This window comes from Sander vitreus, chromosome 6, assembly GCF_031162955.1.
Source record: "Sander vitreus isolate 19-12246 chromosome 6, sanVit1, whole genome shotgun sequence".
Taxonomy (NCBI): Eukaryota; Metazoa; Chordata; class Actinopteri; order Perciformes; family Percidae; genus Sander; species Sander vitreus.
In genome coordinates, this window is record NC_135860.1 from 3,972,048 (window position 1) to 3,989,742 (window position 17,695).

The 17,695-nt window shown below is 41.6% G+C and overlaps 1 protein-coding gene across 4 annotated transcripts in view; it reads left to right on the forward strand.

Annotated features, from left to right (window-relative positions):
- The first annotated feature begins 857 nt into the window (after nt 1-857).
- The window catches only part of sema6cb (semaphorin 6Cb), a 159,696-nt gene continuing 142,858 nt past the window's right edge, over nt 858-17,695 (forward strand). For all 4 annotated transcript variants that reach the window (XM_078252130.1, XM_078252134.1, XM_078252135.1 and 1 more), the window contains exon 1: nt 858-1,059. The gene's annotated coding sequence lies outside the window, so the exon portion shown is untranslated. The remainder of the gene's footprint in view (nt 1,060-17,695) is intronic.

The following is a 17,695-nucleotide window of genomic DNA, read 5'->3' on the forward strand; positions in this document are numbered from 1 at the left end:
TCAAATAATAATGAATATAACTGTTAGTTGCAGTCCTAAACTAATAATATTCAGACCTCATACGACAGACTCTACAACATATTAATAAAGTACATCAATGGTGGCCATTTACATATTACTAGTGCATAAACTAAATTGTTGTTGATGTTTTGTGTATGTGAATGCGTATGCATTTATGTTTACGTATATAAACTAAATTGTTGTTGATGTTTTGTGTATGTGAATGCGTATGCATTTATGTTTACGTATATACACTTTTATATACAAACATATATATATATATATATATATATATATATATATATATATATATATATATATATATATATATATATGTACACAGTAGTCCCTTGTTTATGGTTACCTTCAGCTTTGTTGTTCTTGTTGTCAGCCATACTGTATGTCCATTAAAGCATGATGCTGATTCAGATTCAGGTTTTTGCTATTTTTGATTCTGAAAAGTGCCAAAAAGATAACATAAAATGTATTAGTTTAAAAATAAATAAATACCACACATTTACAAATATGATGCAATACAAAATCACTTAAAAGAGAATAATGTGGCTAATGTAGCTTCACGTACTTTTAAATAGCTCCTCCCAAACTTTGTGTGTGTGTTTAAATCCCCTGTCCTGCGCTCTGATTGGCTGGCTGGGGTTACAGGCCCTGATGTTCAGGCATTTAACATCTGGGAGAAAAGTGAGCCGAGCTGGGCGTGGCACAACACAAAAGCTCGAACGATTAACCAATCGGAGACGACACGATACTAATGTCGCTTTGTGATTGGATGGAACGCCTGTCAAACTACAGCGCAGGGGGCGGGGCCTCAGCTGCTCCTGAAGTGTTGTGATTTCAGTCTGGCTCCAGTCTTGTCACAGTAGTGAGGGGCGCCTTTTCGCTCTGCTGTGGCGCTCTGGGATTACTAACCGTTTACCGAAGAAACTAACGCAAGCTAAAACTAACAACTCTGCCTTCTTCACCGCGACTTTACCGCTTCAGTATCTTCTCTGAGAGACAACGACGGCTTTTTCTTTCCACACTGGACGTAAGGAAACAAAGGTAAGAAGTGGCTCGCTTGCTAGTGGAGGACTTTAGCGATGCTGCGGCAGCAGCTGCATTTACTTTGCTCATTAGGAGTCTGATGCTCCCACGTTTGCCACAGCAGAGATATTATTTCATAATTTTACTATTTACAGAGCGTTCAACCCTCTGCATTAATTTCATTCACGTAAACGCAACATTTCTGTTTTATGAGCCTAAACTCTTCCCCAAGTTGAATTTGGGGTCCGGAGAAACCGCTTGTTTTCTCGTTTCCTCGTCTGTGTTTTGGTCATTTCTACGGTTTACGTGCAGTTTAGTGTCCCAAACATTTCTACACTAAGGGTGACAGCAGAAAATTACGAGCTGACGTTACACTGATTTTGCAAGCTTTTTGACAGTTTATTATTTATTGTCCTCCGCAATGTGATCGGGCTTTGACACACACTGCACATATTCTCAGATCTATAATGCTTCGTGCAAATGCCTCAATGTACCAAACCTGCAATACTCAAAATCATGTTTCCGCTCTCTGTTGACTGAGTCTTCAGTAACTTATCACGAATTAGCAACTGATAACGTGTCTCTTTGAGTGGCGTCTTTTCCGAGGACACTAATTTAATGTGGACACCAGCGGAAGCAGGCCAAATTTGTTTACTCAGATTTGTTTGTGCAAAGCAAAACATAAAATGGAATGTGCCCCCTTTTTACTAACTGGTAACGTTAACAAATACATTTTGAGATTGGGAGGGTCTATAGAAACTAGGGCACTGTTCGATTATATTGAAGCGACACACACTCACTTTGCATAGATGTTTTTTTTTTCTTTTTTTTTCTCTTGCTAATCATGCTCTCTTCATCTGCAAGTTTTGTCTTAAAGCCAAACTGAGGGAAAACGATGAGCTCATTATTCTAACAGGTTTGTGCTTTTGCACGCAGAGTTTTTAGCAGCGATCTGTATTGGATTTCTGTATTGCCTACGATGCACAAAGAGATTAGAAACCTGTGTTTTTCCTCTCATGAGATTCCTCTCACGAGCCTCTGGCGGTTTATTTATGTTGAAATAGATGCTCGGAGCTGCTTTTGAGCCATCCTGCAGAAGAAGGGACTATGATTTGTCTCAGCCTGTTGTGCATTAGCCCTCCCGTTGCCCTCAGTGGGTGTTCAGTTTCACTTGAGGCTAAGTACATTTCAGCAATAAATACACCTATCCTATGCACAAACAGAGACAGACTACACCATTACTTTTGTCGATCTTGGTCTGTTGCAAGGCAATATGTGCCTTCTTGCCTGACTCAAAGGCAGCCCGCATGGTCCTGTTCTTTCTCTCTGATCTATCCCTAGCCTTGCAAAAGTTTTGCAGGCATTTAAAAAGGTATGTTCAGCTTAAGGGGTACATTGCCTTGATTGAACAGTAAAGACAACTCTTTTTTTTTTTGCTCGTTCAGAATGGGCCTCTTGTTTTGGCTGTGTGGAGGGAAAACCTCATGCACTTCCTGTTCCAACCCAGTCAGCTGTCTAAGTGGTAACAGTCTGGTTGGATCTTGTGATTTTCTTTGGTTTTGCCTTGTCCCTGCTCATCTCGGCTGCTGCAGTGATATCATAGGACAGGGAGGCCGCTGATGGCTTGCGGTTTCCTACCGCAGTTGTACAGTGGTACTGTGACTTAGCACTCTGTGCTGCTCGGAGGACATCGCAGCGTGGTTCCAGGTTATTTTATTTGACATGTTACTGGTCTGCTGACAAGGAGAGGTGCTGTTTCCCTGCAGGAGGAGTGAGATGCTCCTGTGTAGTGTGAGATTGAGTCTGAAACCTACCAGCATGTCTGTCTGCACTCCTACTTATACTATATATATATTGCATACAAATCTATATTTGACCCTCCTTTTGTTGCGGCCTCCCACGCTCACAAATGATTAAATCCTCTCTGTTTTTCTCCTCTTTATTTTTTATTTTTTTAACTCGACACCATTAGGAAAGTCACATTCCGCTGACGGGTGATTTTGTCGTAAATGTGTGAGAGAGAACAAAGTACCAGCGTACATTTATTTCCTCGTCACCTCTGAAAATTGCTTGCTCTTCATCCAGCTCTCATTTCCAGGCCCTGATAGGTCCGTCGCTCAGTTAGCATGGTTAATGGTGCATTTAGCCCAGTGTGTAATTTTATTTCCGATTTCCATTTCGGCACTTGCTTTTAGTTTGAAATGACAAGAGGCCCCCGATGGAGGGGCCCTGCATGTGCAGATGGCATTGTCCTAATGGTCCTCAGGGTAATGGGGTTTGAAATAGGCTCCTAACCAGCGACGGTGGCCCTTGGGGAACGTTCAGCAGGCCTATTTCCATTTTCATCGTCAAGATAATGTGCTCAATATCTGAACATAGCTACATATATCACTCATACACACACAGTCTGCAGTTTGGATTGGTCAGAGTAAAACAACCGAATTTCAGTGGTATACACAAAGACACGTTACATTAAATCCACAGGCGAACTTGAAGTCGCTGAATGACTCATTCCCCCCCTCATTTCAAGCTCAGTGGAACTTGAGAGCATTGGATGATAGTTTTTGTGCCATTGTTGTTGCACGTCGACAATAGTGATTTGTCTGAAGTGTCTCCGAACTCAAACACACGGCGACATTGTGCAACTGGCGATGTCTGAGGAATGGGCCGGTGCAGTGCCGTGCTTCAGGAAGCAACAGTTAATCTCAGCTCCTCATCCGCAACATATGGGACTTTGTTTGGCCCTGCACCTGATAGAGGCACCGGTCTGTGGCACCTCATATTTCATTTTGATAATGGCTGGTTACCCGTGGCAACTGGGCAGCCAATGAGAAGCCTGTTTCTTGAAGTACATAGTGAAAAAAGGAGAAGAGGGTGGATTATGAGGCTGTGCGCTCCCAGGCTATGTCCCTGCACCCTCCCTCAACATTTCCCGGCTGCTTGTGTCCAGTGAAGGATGTGGGACCCCTGGGGAGTGAATTATTACCTGTCAGCCCCACAGGCTACCATCATCCATAATCCAGGGCTGACACAGCACAGGCTGGTCCAGGCTATCTGCTGAGACCATCGGGCCTTGGCCTTCAGGTCTGGCCCCGTTTGGCCACAGCTGGTAAGAAATCACATTAACATGTTGCATCAAGCGTTACAAATGCATAGGTTAAGGATAGCAGGCAGACCTGCCTCGTGCCTTCTGCAGCGGGGCTGAAGTGGGTCCTCCATCACTGTCCCGACTAGATGTGGCTTTTCCCCCAGTAATTTTCAGCCCCTCTTCCAACTGGGTAGAAACAACTTCTTTACTGTGCTTTGAGGAAAAGTTTTCCTTCATACTTTTGCTGATACAGTGCACGATTTCTCCCAGATATATTGGCCCTCGTGAGTTTGAGTTCATTTAGAGATTGCCTGTGGCACATACATAATTTATACTGCCATTTTAGTTACATCTGTTTCTGTATTATTGTTGCACCGTTGTGGAAGTAAAGGTGAATACAGTGGATGTTTTCAGCACTGACAACCTTTTCTCCCACTAGTCCAATCATTAGTTATTGGATTTGAATCCTTGGCAGGCTTGTAATTATTTTTGATTCCAAAAACAGGCGTGCAGTGGCTTACCTCCTGTGGTCCTGGTGTGGTTAGTGCAGGACTGGAAATTATAGCCAAGCTGATGAGTGTGTAAATTTTGGGAGGAAAAGCTTTGAGTTCAGTAAAAGGCTAGAGGAAAGGAGAGGGAGGAGAAGAAAAAGATGGCGGGAGGCGGCGGACCACAAACTGGACGAGTGACAGGCTTCGGTCCGTCCATCCAGACTGGCTGTCTTCCTGCGGTTTTGTCGAGCTGTTTTTCAAAAAACGTTAACCCCTTGTCGAACATGGACTTGGGCTCCACTTGCCAACCCGCCACGGCCACAAGCAGCACAGCAGGAAAAGTGGATGACTGTCTGGTTATGCTTCATGAAGCACAGTGGATGGAGTCCAGCAATTAGAGAGGAAAATATAACCTGTAACTTCCAATGTCAGCAAATTACCCCAGATGTATACTTTTAGGCCAGAGAGGGTCTTTTTGTCGCCTGAAAGAATCTTGGTTAATAATTAAAACCTCAGATGCTTTCAAGACATTTTTGTTTTACATTACATGTCATTTAGCTGACGCTTTTATCCAAAGTGACTTACAATTGCTATATAAGCAACTAGGGGTTAAGTGTCTCGCTCAGGGACACATTGGTTGATGTATCGCAGTGGGAATCGAACCCAGATCTCCCACACCAAAGCTAAGTGTCATATCCACTGTGCCATCACCACCCATTATTATTTCTTTGTAAAGTCATGTACTTGGGTTTCTGTGTTTTGTTTAAAAAAGAAAATCTGAATTCTGCAGTCAGTCATAATACTTGTAGATTCATGCTTTTTGGCTCCCTCCCTCCTGCATCAGTTGCCCTTTTTAGATGAAGCGGAGAGTAGTCAATATATATCCACAATATAATATCATAGACACACACACACACACACACACACACACACACACACATACACTCTTTGATTTATGTAGCAAGGGGGCTGTGTGTGCTGCCCACAGGGCAGCTTGGAAGGAGCATGCACAACAAAAAGAATCTCTCTTGAAAGGAAAAAGAATGACTCATCCAAAAAGGAATCCTTGTCATTTTTCTTGCATATTTTTTTTTATGTGAAGAAGTAGCTAATGCGGCTTCATATGTGCATGGATTTTCATCGTTTTAAAGGATTATTTGCTGATGACTAAGCGCGACGATCTTCCAAAACTCCCATTCAGCCGCGTCACCCACAATCCCCCAGAATCCTGTTTATTTTAAAAACCTTAACGTTCAGTAGGATAATATTAACTCCCAAAAGATTAAGATGAAACAGACATCACGACACACTCCCCTGTCGCCATCATGGAGAGTATTGGAACATCACTTCCCCTCCAAATCCACTTCGATTCTCCTCGCTCTCGTGTTTAATAGGAGGAAGTGACTGAAATAAGGAAACAAGTGTCTCTGTAAATAGCCTCTGGCCATACCAGTTATTGATTGTTGAACTCTTAAGTTGGGTGGGGTGGGGGGTGGTGGCAAAAGTGCATTGGTTTGTTGCTCCAAATGATGTCTAAATCACTTCATAATAAGTGCCGACCTCCAGAATCATTGATTAGCCAGCCGGGCTGGAAGTGGATGCAAATCACCCCCTTGACTTTCCAATCTCCCCTTCTTTCTTGCTGGTAGAGGAGAATTAGATGCTACTGTGAAAGTTGTTTAAAGGTCCTATGACATGCTGCTTTTTGGATGCTTTTATATAGGCCTTAGTGGTCCCCTAATACTGTATCTGAAGTCTCTTTTATATAGACCTTAGTGGTCCCCTAATACTGTATCTGAAGTCTCTTTTATATAGGCCTTAGTGGTCCCCTAATACTGTATCTGAAGTCTCTTTCCCGAAATTCAGCTTTGGTGCAGAATTACAGCCACTAGAGCCAGTTCCACAATGAGCTTTCCTTAGGACGTGCCATTTCTGTGTCTGTAGCTATTGAGGAGGAGTGTGGAGGTGTGGCCTTGACCAACTGCCACTTTGCCGGTGCCGGTTGGGGATGTGATGAACAGTGGCAATAATAGTCACAAAGATAATGGAACAGTGACTACAAATGGTAGTCGTAGTAGTTCATGTCATAGGAGGGCACTGCAGGGCGTTACAGGATGTAGCGTGGCACAGCAGAGCATAGCAGGACGCAGCAGGGTTCAGCAGGACGCAGCAGGGCACCGCAGAGCGTAGCAGGGTGTAGCAGGAAGTGCAGCAGGACCACGGCGACAGCTGCAACCAAGATCTTGGTGCCATCCTAATCCAAGGAAATATGCTGGGCGAAAAAAAAACATAAGGACTCCGGGGAGTAAACTCCCCAGAACTGAGTGAATTGGTTGTTCTTGATATTGCTTATGCCCTTAACAGCAATAAAAGGAAAATGTACTGAAACTGACAGTATAAATCTTGTCACCAACCTAATTTAAGTCATTTATGTTCTCTAAATCAATTTCAATGTCCCCTAACCAACATGTGCTGAGTCATAATTTGGAAATAATGGCTCAAATGTTTACAGGACTTTGGCGTCAGTATGTGCCTTGCCTTTTTTGTTAGTATTTTATATCCATCTCTGGCTCTTTTAATCTACATTTTGTCAATTGCATTATCATGAATATACACAAGTACTATATCTCAATATATTGGTAACGTTGGTAACTTTGATCCATATTGCCTGACTCCACTGCAGCATTACCTTTTTTTTTCTTTTTTTTTCTCCCCATCTTCATTGCTGAGTTGTTGCTGTGAGGTTTCTACGCTTCGTTTCTCAGAGATTGGCTTTCAATCAAGCTGTGCGGGCGGCACCATAACGTCCATTTCCTTGGTTTTTCAATTTGTGAAGTTTTGGTTTCTGTTAGTGGACTTATTTTCTTTGCCTGCCCAGCCACCGTGGCTATCACAGCTTGTACTAACAGCCCAGTTACTCTCCTATTTCCTCCAAAGAAACGGCTGTTGTTGCTGCGAGAAATGTAACCATCCATCTTTGTGCCAGAGGTTATTTCCCTGGAAAGACCCACCAGACACCCAGGGCCTCTCACCGCCTCTCTCTGATTTGGTGTACGCTCTTAGAAAAGAACGTTTGGCACAGCTGACATTTGTCTTGTTTTCAGCACAAGACATTATAACTGAGGTGTGTCGCCTCAAATCGGAGCATATCTCATCCCGAAAGAAACACAGGTCTGTTGAAAATGTTGTTTTTTTTGTTGTTTTTTTTTAATTGGCTGCATATCATGAGTAAAACAACACATCCTGGCTTTGTTGGCAGTTGTGAGACAACTGTCACCAAAGGCAGGATGTGTTGTTTTACTCATGATATGCAGCCAATTAAAAAAAAAAAAAAAAAAATGGAATGATGAAATTGAGAGAAAACGAGGTTGATCCAGACATGATAGAAAAACAGGTTGGCTTCATCTATGTTGGCGGATGGTGCCTGAGAATCTGCCGTCAGCCACGTCTATTTTGGCACAATTCTGTTTTTAGACTGTTTGTTAGTCTGTTGTTTAAACACAAGCGAGTTGGACAAACTTCTCTGCCAGACGTTTAATTCAGGGTTGATTTAAGGAGTCAGCTGCACGCCTAAGCCCCTGCTTTGTGCAATTTTAAGATAAAACTTTCTTTTATGTAGTTTTAATACAGGTAATCTTGTGAAGGCTGCCTGGAGAAAGCCTGAGAGTTGAGTGTGAATGGGCAGCAGTCGAGTTGTGACACTAAACGATCTGCTGAAGTTTAGACCAGAATTAGAGCTGCAAGTAATGATTATTTTTATTATAAATGGATATGTCTGTTACTTTTTGATTCATTGTTCATGAAATGTCAAAAATTATGACAAACGTCTATCACAAGTTTCTACAGCCTAAAGTGCTGTCTAATATTTCTGCTTTTGATTGACCTGATGCTGAAACAATTAATAAAGTAAATAATACATTTTAAAGTACCTTGAGTTGCACCCGTGTATGTATAAATAAAAAATTTAAAAAATTGATTGACAATAAAACAGTTTCAGATTAATTATCTGTCGACTTGGCTCACTGGTCTATTTTCTGGAAATTGGCATTTTACATTATTTTACATTTAGACCAACCGATTAATCACGCTTAGTCGATTAATCAATAATGAAATTAATCATTGGTTGCAGCACTGCCTGTAATGTACACAGATTATAGTAAAATATATAAAAGTAAGGTTGGGCGATGATATTTGATTAGATGTCTCTGATTGTGTTTGAAAAAAAACACTTTTTTTTTTTCGTTTGTTTTTGCGTTTTCCAACGTTTTAAATTGTGAAATGTTTCTTCTTTACATTTTCAGCGCTTATTTCTACGTCCCATATTTTCTGATATAACACCAAAATTGAAAACGGGTCAATTTGACCTGAAGTCAACACAAGGGTTAAGAGATTTTGGCATAGTGAGACTGATGGAATATCAGATTAGTATTATTTTTTTAGGTTTCTCTTTTGATAATCGGTTGCACAAGCAATTGTCTGGCTTGTCACATCTTGCCTAAAGCAATTAGGCTGACTGCATGGGGGGGGTGCTGCTGCTTAGTTAGCCTACAATAGAAGTAATTCGGAGTTATGATCATGTCTCATTGTTGCTTATTGGAGTTTTTCAAAATGAGAATTTTTATGGTCCTGAAACATGAAATGAAGCAGGAAATTAAAAACCTAAGATAAGCCTCTTTTTTTCTGTCCTCTTCATCCAAAGCTGCTGTCTTCACACAGTAATGCCCCATCACATCCCATTCCTGCTCCGCACACGCTCACAAGGTGACAGGTATTCACATATTTCATTTAAGTGTTCAGAGAAAATGCTATTTTATTTTCCAGAGAGTTATCACACGTCTTTTGAAAAACAAAATGGGCTCTCCTCTCAGCAGGGTAATGTGACATGCATACTTTTAGCGAGGGACCTAACTGCATCTAATTTCCAAACTTTCCAAAAATAGCAGAGCCGTTTGACCTTGTTGCTTGAAAAGTTGACCAAGTCCCGTCGTAACTTCTGCACTGCACACACTTTGAATGGACCGCGTGAAGTTGAACCCTGCAAGCTCTCGTTTTAGGTGAAACGTTCATTGGTGGTTTTATAGATTAGGTTTTATATCCGATAGGATTCCCAACTCTCCTTCTCCCTCAGGCTCTTTATCCGATTTCTTATGCATGCACCCTGTGCTCTGCAGATAGGAATTGTGGCTGATTTTCCGCAAACAACACTGCATACCCCCGTGCTCAAATCTGGAATGTGTTAAATTTAGCCTAGGATATGCCGTGCTTTTTCTTTTAAGGTTTAACTCTGAATCCCTGTGCGTGTATGAAGTGTTTTACCTATGTGCAAGCATTCAGAAGTGGATTTTGGCTGTTTATAATCTATATACTCTCACGCTATTATTTGTGTATATTTTAGTGGTCACCATATGTGCAGTGAATATTTGGCTTGGACACGGTCTAAGATAAGTGTGCTCGCCTACACTTGGCTTGGTCATTTCCCTCCATTTCTCAGAACTCTGGGCTTGTTTCCATCGAATCAAGGCTATTTTTAGAGAGAGAGAGAGAGAGAGAGAGAGAGAGAGAGACTTGAACGGTTCAAAATTGATGCAAATAAATAATAAAAGAAACTTTGTTAAACGATTTATATTTTTGATTAAACAGTGTCACAAAATTGTGAATAATATGAATCCCAACATCCAAGAGGCCAAGGTCACATCTTCAAATTTCTTGTTTTGCCTGACCAAAACGCTACGATATTAATTCAAAATAATGAAAAGCTGAAAATACTCACATTTAAGAAGCTAAAACCTGAATAACTACACAATAATTAAAGCCTTATGAATTATTCAATGTCCATTGACTAATCTTTTAATCGCCAGCGCCACAACATCTTTTGATTTCAAGAAATCAACTCCCCTCTCATCCACAGCCGCTACATCTCAGACATGCAGCTGGCGCAGGCCCGCTAAAGTGCATTGTTTTGACTAGACCTGAACGCTCCTCTGAGAAGCTAGCGCTAATGGCAGTCCCTCCAGGATTTCGCAACCTTTTTTTGAGATTGTTGCGGCCCAAAATGCCTGATTTTGCAGGAGCTTTTGATAAAAGTTGCCATGTCTTTTTGTATTTCTCTTTTTTTTTTTTTTGTATACTACTTTAAAAATAAAAGGAAACTTGTTTCGGGGAGAATAACATTTCTCTGGGCTGAGTTTTCCTAGTAACCTTACCAAAAAGGCTCAGGATGCTGCCGATATTGGTATAATATGAAAATGGCTGGTGGATTTAAGACAAAAATTATAGTTTATTGAATGAATCAGATTTGAACACATCAGTCAGTGGCTTATAGATCTTTACATTGTTAGTTAATTTCCTAACCTGGGCTGGGACACACATTCTTACGGTTTGATAAAGCACTTATTGGACTTTAACTTATCATTGCACTCACAATATCCACATATAACCTCCACCGTGTGTGTTTGTGTGCGTCATTTTAAAAGGCTAACTGAGAAATCATTGGACCCTTTTGCAATTATGTAAGCACACAATGTAATCTGAAAACTGCTGCCCTGATTAAAAAAAACAATGCAACTGATCTCAGCTGGTATTCTGTCTATAATGGAGTGGAATGGAAATTTCTGAGTGACCCCAAACTTTTGACCGGTAGTGTATATATATTACTGATCTCCAGTCAGTAACGAAACAAAAATGCAGAAAATAAAAGGAGAGAGGGATCTGCCTGTACCTCTTTGAAAATATTTAGGTAACTCAAAGTTAAATGTAATCACTGTCTGAACATTAATATCAAAATATTAATCGTGATTATCTCTAGTCAGTAACCGCAACACACAACGCAGACTAACGTGCAGTGAGTATGGCACTACCAGCCGTAGTGATCCTGATCACAACGGAAGCAATTTCTCACCATTAGCAACTCCCGCTCCGATCCAGCTCCGGTCAGTGTACTTCATACTCTCATCAAACCTATCACCAAATCCGCCTTTTTTCATCTTAAAAACATCTCCAGACTCCGGCCATCACTCTCTGACTCCGTGGCAGAAACCCTCATATGGTTTCATGAAAGGCGCTATATAAATAAGTTATTGTTATGGTTCTCAATAGCTCACAGGTTTCTTTTGCTAGGAAAACCAGCATATCCACTTTTGCTGGTTGAGATGACGAGCGAGTGCAACTCACTATATTCCCTCCGGTGCTAAACGGACGCTCTGTGTAGCTGTGAAGCCAGGCTTGGTGACCGTACTAAGGGGCATCATGTCTTTGACGATGAACTCCTTTACTGCTTGAGTCATTTCCTCGTTCCGTTTTAAAGTACGTTCATATGGAGTTAATGTTAGGCTTTCAAACATTTCGCTGAGTGATGCCGGTCGGGTGGTATTTTGCTTACTTGACAAACTGGTGTTCGGCATTTTAGCCGTACAACTGTAGTGTTACGCCATGAGGTAGCAACTAGGGGTGCACGATTCATAAAATGTCACAATTCGATTCAATATCGATTTTTAGACTCAAGATTCGATTCAAAATCTATTTTTGATTCAAAAATGTCACTTTTTAAAAAAGAATTATTAAATATGAATCAATTTTTGGAATTCTATGAATCGATTTTGAATCGGTAGAGCTTGAATTGCGATATGAATGTGAATTGATTATTTTTTTTTGCACAACCCTAGTAGCAACGTTAGAATAGCAAGACTGTTTTGCACAATACCTGAAGCTGCGCATCATCATCATCATCATCATTTTTTTTAAACCAAAATGGTCCCACACAAGTGACATACTGTTCCTATTTGGGACTAAAGGTTCTGTCGAGCCTGAGGCCATTGTACAACAGGTCAAGGAACGGCGTAGCATTAGCGTGCCAAGTTGATGTTTCTCTGCGGCGTGCAGACTGCTCTGCTCTCGCGAGTCACGTGACCAAATGGCAGCCTTTGCGATTAGGAAATCGCGTTTTAACATATCGTGATATTATTGCAAATGCGATTAATCATTCAGGGACTGTAATGGGATCTCAGTTTTACAGTCCAGTAAGGCCGTACCAAACTCTCCCGGTGGTTTTAACTGTAGTATTTTTTTAGTCCAGAGTCAGGCTGTCCAGCGCTTTGCGCTGTTAAACTGCGTTAACCGCCGCCTCCTCTGGCTACTCCACGTAACTAGATACTGTAGGTTCTAGCTGCACTTTATCGGAGGTGGTTAGGTTAATTTTTGTGGACAATAAGCCACTACCATACTGGGATACTACCATATCAGCTGAGCAATAATAATAATTTCAATGAAATGAATGAATGTATGATTGACGTGAATAGGTCCCACGTGCACATTTAAAGAGGTTACTTCTAAAAAGATTGGACATGAAACACGTCTAGCACCTTGAATCTAAGTCAAAGTGTGAGATACTTAGAGATTCTGAGCCAAAATGCATGTATGAGTGTATAGGCCGCATCTGATTCCGCATCTGATGATCAATATTGGCAGTGTTGAAGCATGTTATCGTAATTTAAACATCTATTGCGGATGAAAGGGTTTCAAGCCTTTTGTTGACAAGATCAGAGTCAAACCGTGATCCTCCAAACATGAGCACAGTCTCAGAAATAATCGCTGATGATAATTTTAACCGTAATTGTGTGTGTGTGTGTGCGCGCGCGCGGATGACTGCTCAGGGCTTGAAAACATGTTCATTAATTTATTTCGAGGCTGTTACTTTATTTCCACCAAGAAAGGGACACAAACGCAACAAAACACCTCCCACTCTGTCACACGAACCACTTCCCTGGTCCAGCGAATGAATCCTCAGCAGCTGTTTGATCTCTCTTCTTTGCTTTCCTCCCTGCCTCCACTATCTCTCCCTGAGGGGCAGTTTCTAATGACTGGCGGCATGAAAACCAACTCAGGGTAAACAAAGCGCCCACCGCCAAACCACGCTATTACTTTAATGTCACAACTCTCATTGACAGGTAGCTAGGTGAAAGAATGAGGGGGCAACACACTCACATTTTCACTCTTAGGCCATGTCTGAAGCTGACAGTAGCCCTCCAGCAAAACACAGTCTGCGTTGGAGTGGGCCTATTGCTACAGGTAACAAGAGGAGGAAATGTCAGGAAGTCCAGTTTGCAGGCTATCATACACCAAGGCACTGGACAGCTGTTTATACTCCTTTTTTAAGGTTTGAGGCAGTGTATATTCATATTGTGACTTCATTCCCGGGTGATGTGACCAAAAATAATGACAATACTTTTGCAAATTTACAGACTGACAAAATAACAAATGTAAATTTGATCATAGCTTACTTTAACTACAAGTTGTCAATAATATACATATGCATGTAAAACACCATAAAAAGCCTTAGAACACATCATGCTTTGTGTTCTAAAAAGTTGTTGAAAAGTCTTTACCCACCACACACGCAAACAAAGTCATATGGTTCCAAGTCAAGCTTTCACTTGTCTAAAAAAGTCACTCAGTTACTCATTAAATTCAAATGTCTGCATTACTGGCATGTCGGAATGGGGTAAAATATAGGGCAACAAACAAAGTTATGGTCACTAACAAACCAGATTTCCAGTTATTGGTTAATAGTACCCTAGATAAGTAGACTTTCACTCACTGTCTCTGGCAGCCATCACCATAAAGTCTAGGCCTATGTATTCTTAAGTTTACGTTACGAACTTGTACATTTAATATTAATGAATGATGAAGTCCTGATCATCCTAGAACAATTTCCAAAGCTGTACAGAATAGTTGGACGCAAGGGATGCAGAATTGCATTTAATCAAATCTCTTGTGAATCTCATTTAACCAGCACCAGCACGCCCACCATGATCTGGCGCACCTCCTGCCGCGCGCTCCACTCCGGTCTTTGCCACTCGTCAGTCAAAGCCCCTCTGATGTGAAAATTAAATGCGTAAAAACGAGAGAGACTAACTGCTCTGTGACCAACATGTGCGGGAGGCACAGGTCAGATACTGCGACGAGGAGGTCCATTCACCAGGACAATATTTTTAATTAGGCTATGTTCTTTTAATTAACCAGCCAGCATAATGTCTGTGTCCATTTGTCACCCCGGCTTTGCTCAGGCAGAGCTCGGTGAATATACCCTCTTTTGTCTCCTCGCGGTTCCAGAGGTCCCTGCTTCCTATTATGTTTCCTTATTCACCGAAATGTATTTTTTCTTCTCCCCTTTTAGATTAGCATGATAATACCCCATGGAGGGGAGGGAAAGTGGCGTAGAGCTATTGCGAGACTGCTCATCAGATTCACTGTGTGCAAGGCCGTGGTTATTATCATACTGAATGCACCATGAGTTAAACTAACAGCCTGAATTCTGACTTTTATCTCTAATATCATAGACCGACTGTCAATTGCATAGGGAGCACAATGGCAAATTATGGGTTATGTCTTGCTCTTTGGAGTCTGGATCTTTCCCCTGATTAATTACGCTATGCTAATTCTGCCCCCTTATGCACTTCCCATGACAGAAACAAGACTTCCCAACTGTTCGTATGTCAGAGAGTTGGGTGAATAAATGTGTTTGCATACTGGCGGCACCCACGAAACTCGAGTGCATCGTCTGTTTTCTCCCCACCGCTCTGGGGCGTTGAGGAGGGGGGGGGGGGGGAGGCTCAGCTGGCGCTTGTAGCTGCGTTTCCAGAAACGGGGTTGGATGCAGGTCAGGCCACCTTGAACTCCTCAGCTGGATTTATTGTGGTGAAGGTGGACAGGGTCAGGTCGAGCCCTCCCCTCCTCTGCAACACGAGGACTTTGTTAGTGTCGGACATAGAGCAGACACTGGCGGCAGCACAGACAAATCCCTGTCACGCTCTCTGAGAAGGACCCTGCTGGGGTCGGAGGTCATGTGTTAAGGGGGGCGTCTCTGTGGCATGACCTGAATACTGATTGATTTTCTTGAGTGGGTGTCAAGGGAAGGAGGCCCTGCCTGGTGATCGTAAGGAGGGGTTAAGTCACTTACCCCTACCCCATGTGGCGATTTGGAGTAAGGGAATGTGATCCAAAGGAAAGGGGAAATACACTCGGAGTCCCAAAATGCCTGACTCCTCCGCTCGACTGTGTACCTCAGCGGGTGTGTGTTTTCACTTTCCCTGAAACAAGACACTCTACCACATGTGTTCCTTTTAATAGGCAGCTGAGTGGAGAAAGGGCAGGAGTGTGGTATGTTTGCCAGATGATCACTGGGTTGTTGGCATTTGGTGAAAAGATGGAAGAGACCCCAAGCCTATTAGTAGTTGTTCAAGAATGCACAACCATTGTGGCCATTGACCGATCAATATCAATAGTCCAGTTAGTGCAGTTCAAAACATTTCACAGGTGACTTACAAGCTAAAGGGAAATTCCATTTTCATAGAAGCAGGGTTTTATTTTTGTAGTTTTGGCCATCGTTTCTAGCTGTAATAACTACTTTGCACTAACCGAGTTAATTGGTAAGATTTGGGAACACAGTGAGAATGCTAAAAAGGACTTTGAAAGGGCAGAAACTCAAGCAGTCAGTCACCATACAGGTCAGGACAGGTTTTAAACAACGCCTGTATTTGCATGAGAAAACAAAGGCAAGTGGTAGTACACGTATCACCCAAACTGACAATTTCAATATCCATCATAGTTTACAGACTGACTTTGTGGTTCAGCTTTGACCTAAAATACATACTGTAGTAAATTTCTGCTGTACAGTGAGGGATTATGGCAAACCTTTCGGGTGCACTCACTCTCTGTTGCCTCCAAATAAAGTGGTTTAGATAGTCTGACTAACCTGTTTACAATCTTTTTGATCGTCTGACTGCTCGCGTTTGTTGCCCCATCTGACTTTATTTTAGCAATGTTGCAATGTTCCTAGATCTCAGCAATTACTTTGGTAAATACAATGTGATCACATCCGAAAGGTATAAGACTCCAAGCAGTAGTAAACTGTGATTCACCTACGGTCGAATGGTAGAAATATACTAATGTAAAAAAAAAAGCAAAAATATAGAAATACAAGGTTAAGATTCGATTAAAAATGCTGAAGTTGAAATAAAATGAGTGAAAACAATTAAAAAGACAATATGCAGTAAGTTTACCGTTTTTAGCCTTGACAGTTATATTTATTGCTTTTTACTGCATTTCTCCCCATGAAACTGTATGGAGCATCGAACCAAAGACTAATTGTTTTCTTTCAGGGTCATTTTTTTTTTTTTTCACTTCCAGCCAGTAAGCCACTATAATTTTATAAAATACGGTATTTTCTCAATAGTGCTTTTTCAGAATTGCTGCCATATCATGATATTTGAGCAGCAATCTTGGGCTCACACGTGTTTAATTTTGATGAGTTTCCAGAGGACAACTATAATTATGAATAACAGGTTTGTCCATATCGAGTATCTGCAATGGCAGGATGCCATTTAAATGTCTCACATCTCCTCAAGTGAAATAGAAAAAAGGTCACAAATAAGACTGAAATAAAGAGCTCATCATCACCCTCAAACCTGAATTATCCATATCAGGGTGGCGGTGATATTTGAAGCAGATTTCTTTTCTGCTTGAAAAAGCACTAAACTTTTAGAGGCGTCATCGTGTCCTTTTGCTGAACTGCTGAATAAAGACATTTACAAGTCTGATATTAAATCGAGCTCTAATCCAGACCGACTTGACTTGATCCATAAAATAGCCAAAATTGTGTGTTTGGTTGCAGATGTTGATCTCAGCCTTCAAGCTTTTAAAGCTTACTTTCCAGCACATATTCTATTTTGGACCGTGCCCCTTGCAGCATTGCAATATATCTGCGTCTCAAGCCCAAAAAATTATTTGGATTACAGTTTGCTAGAATTCATGAATGTCATTGAACAAAAGAAAAAAAAAATCAGCATTTAGGAAAGTTTTAAATCCAACCAATAGAAAAGAGACCCATAGTAGTCTCGCTTTGCCAGACCTTCCTCCACAGCGCTGCGCAGGAGGGTCTGGCGAGTCCACACAGCATTCTGGGATGGGAGAAAAACGTGCTCTGGTTTGTTGGCATTTCTTTGAACCAATCACAGTCGTCATGGGCGGTGCTAAGCTCCCCACAGAGCCGCTGCAAAATGGCCTCGGGAAGGAACTTGTT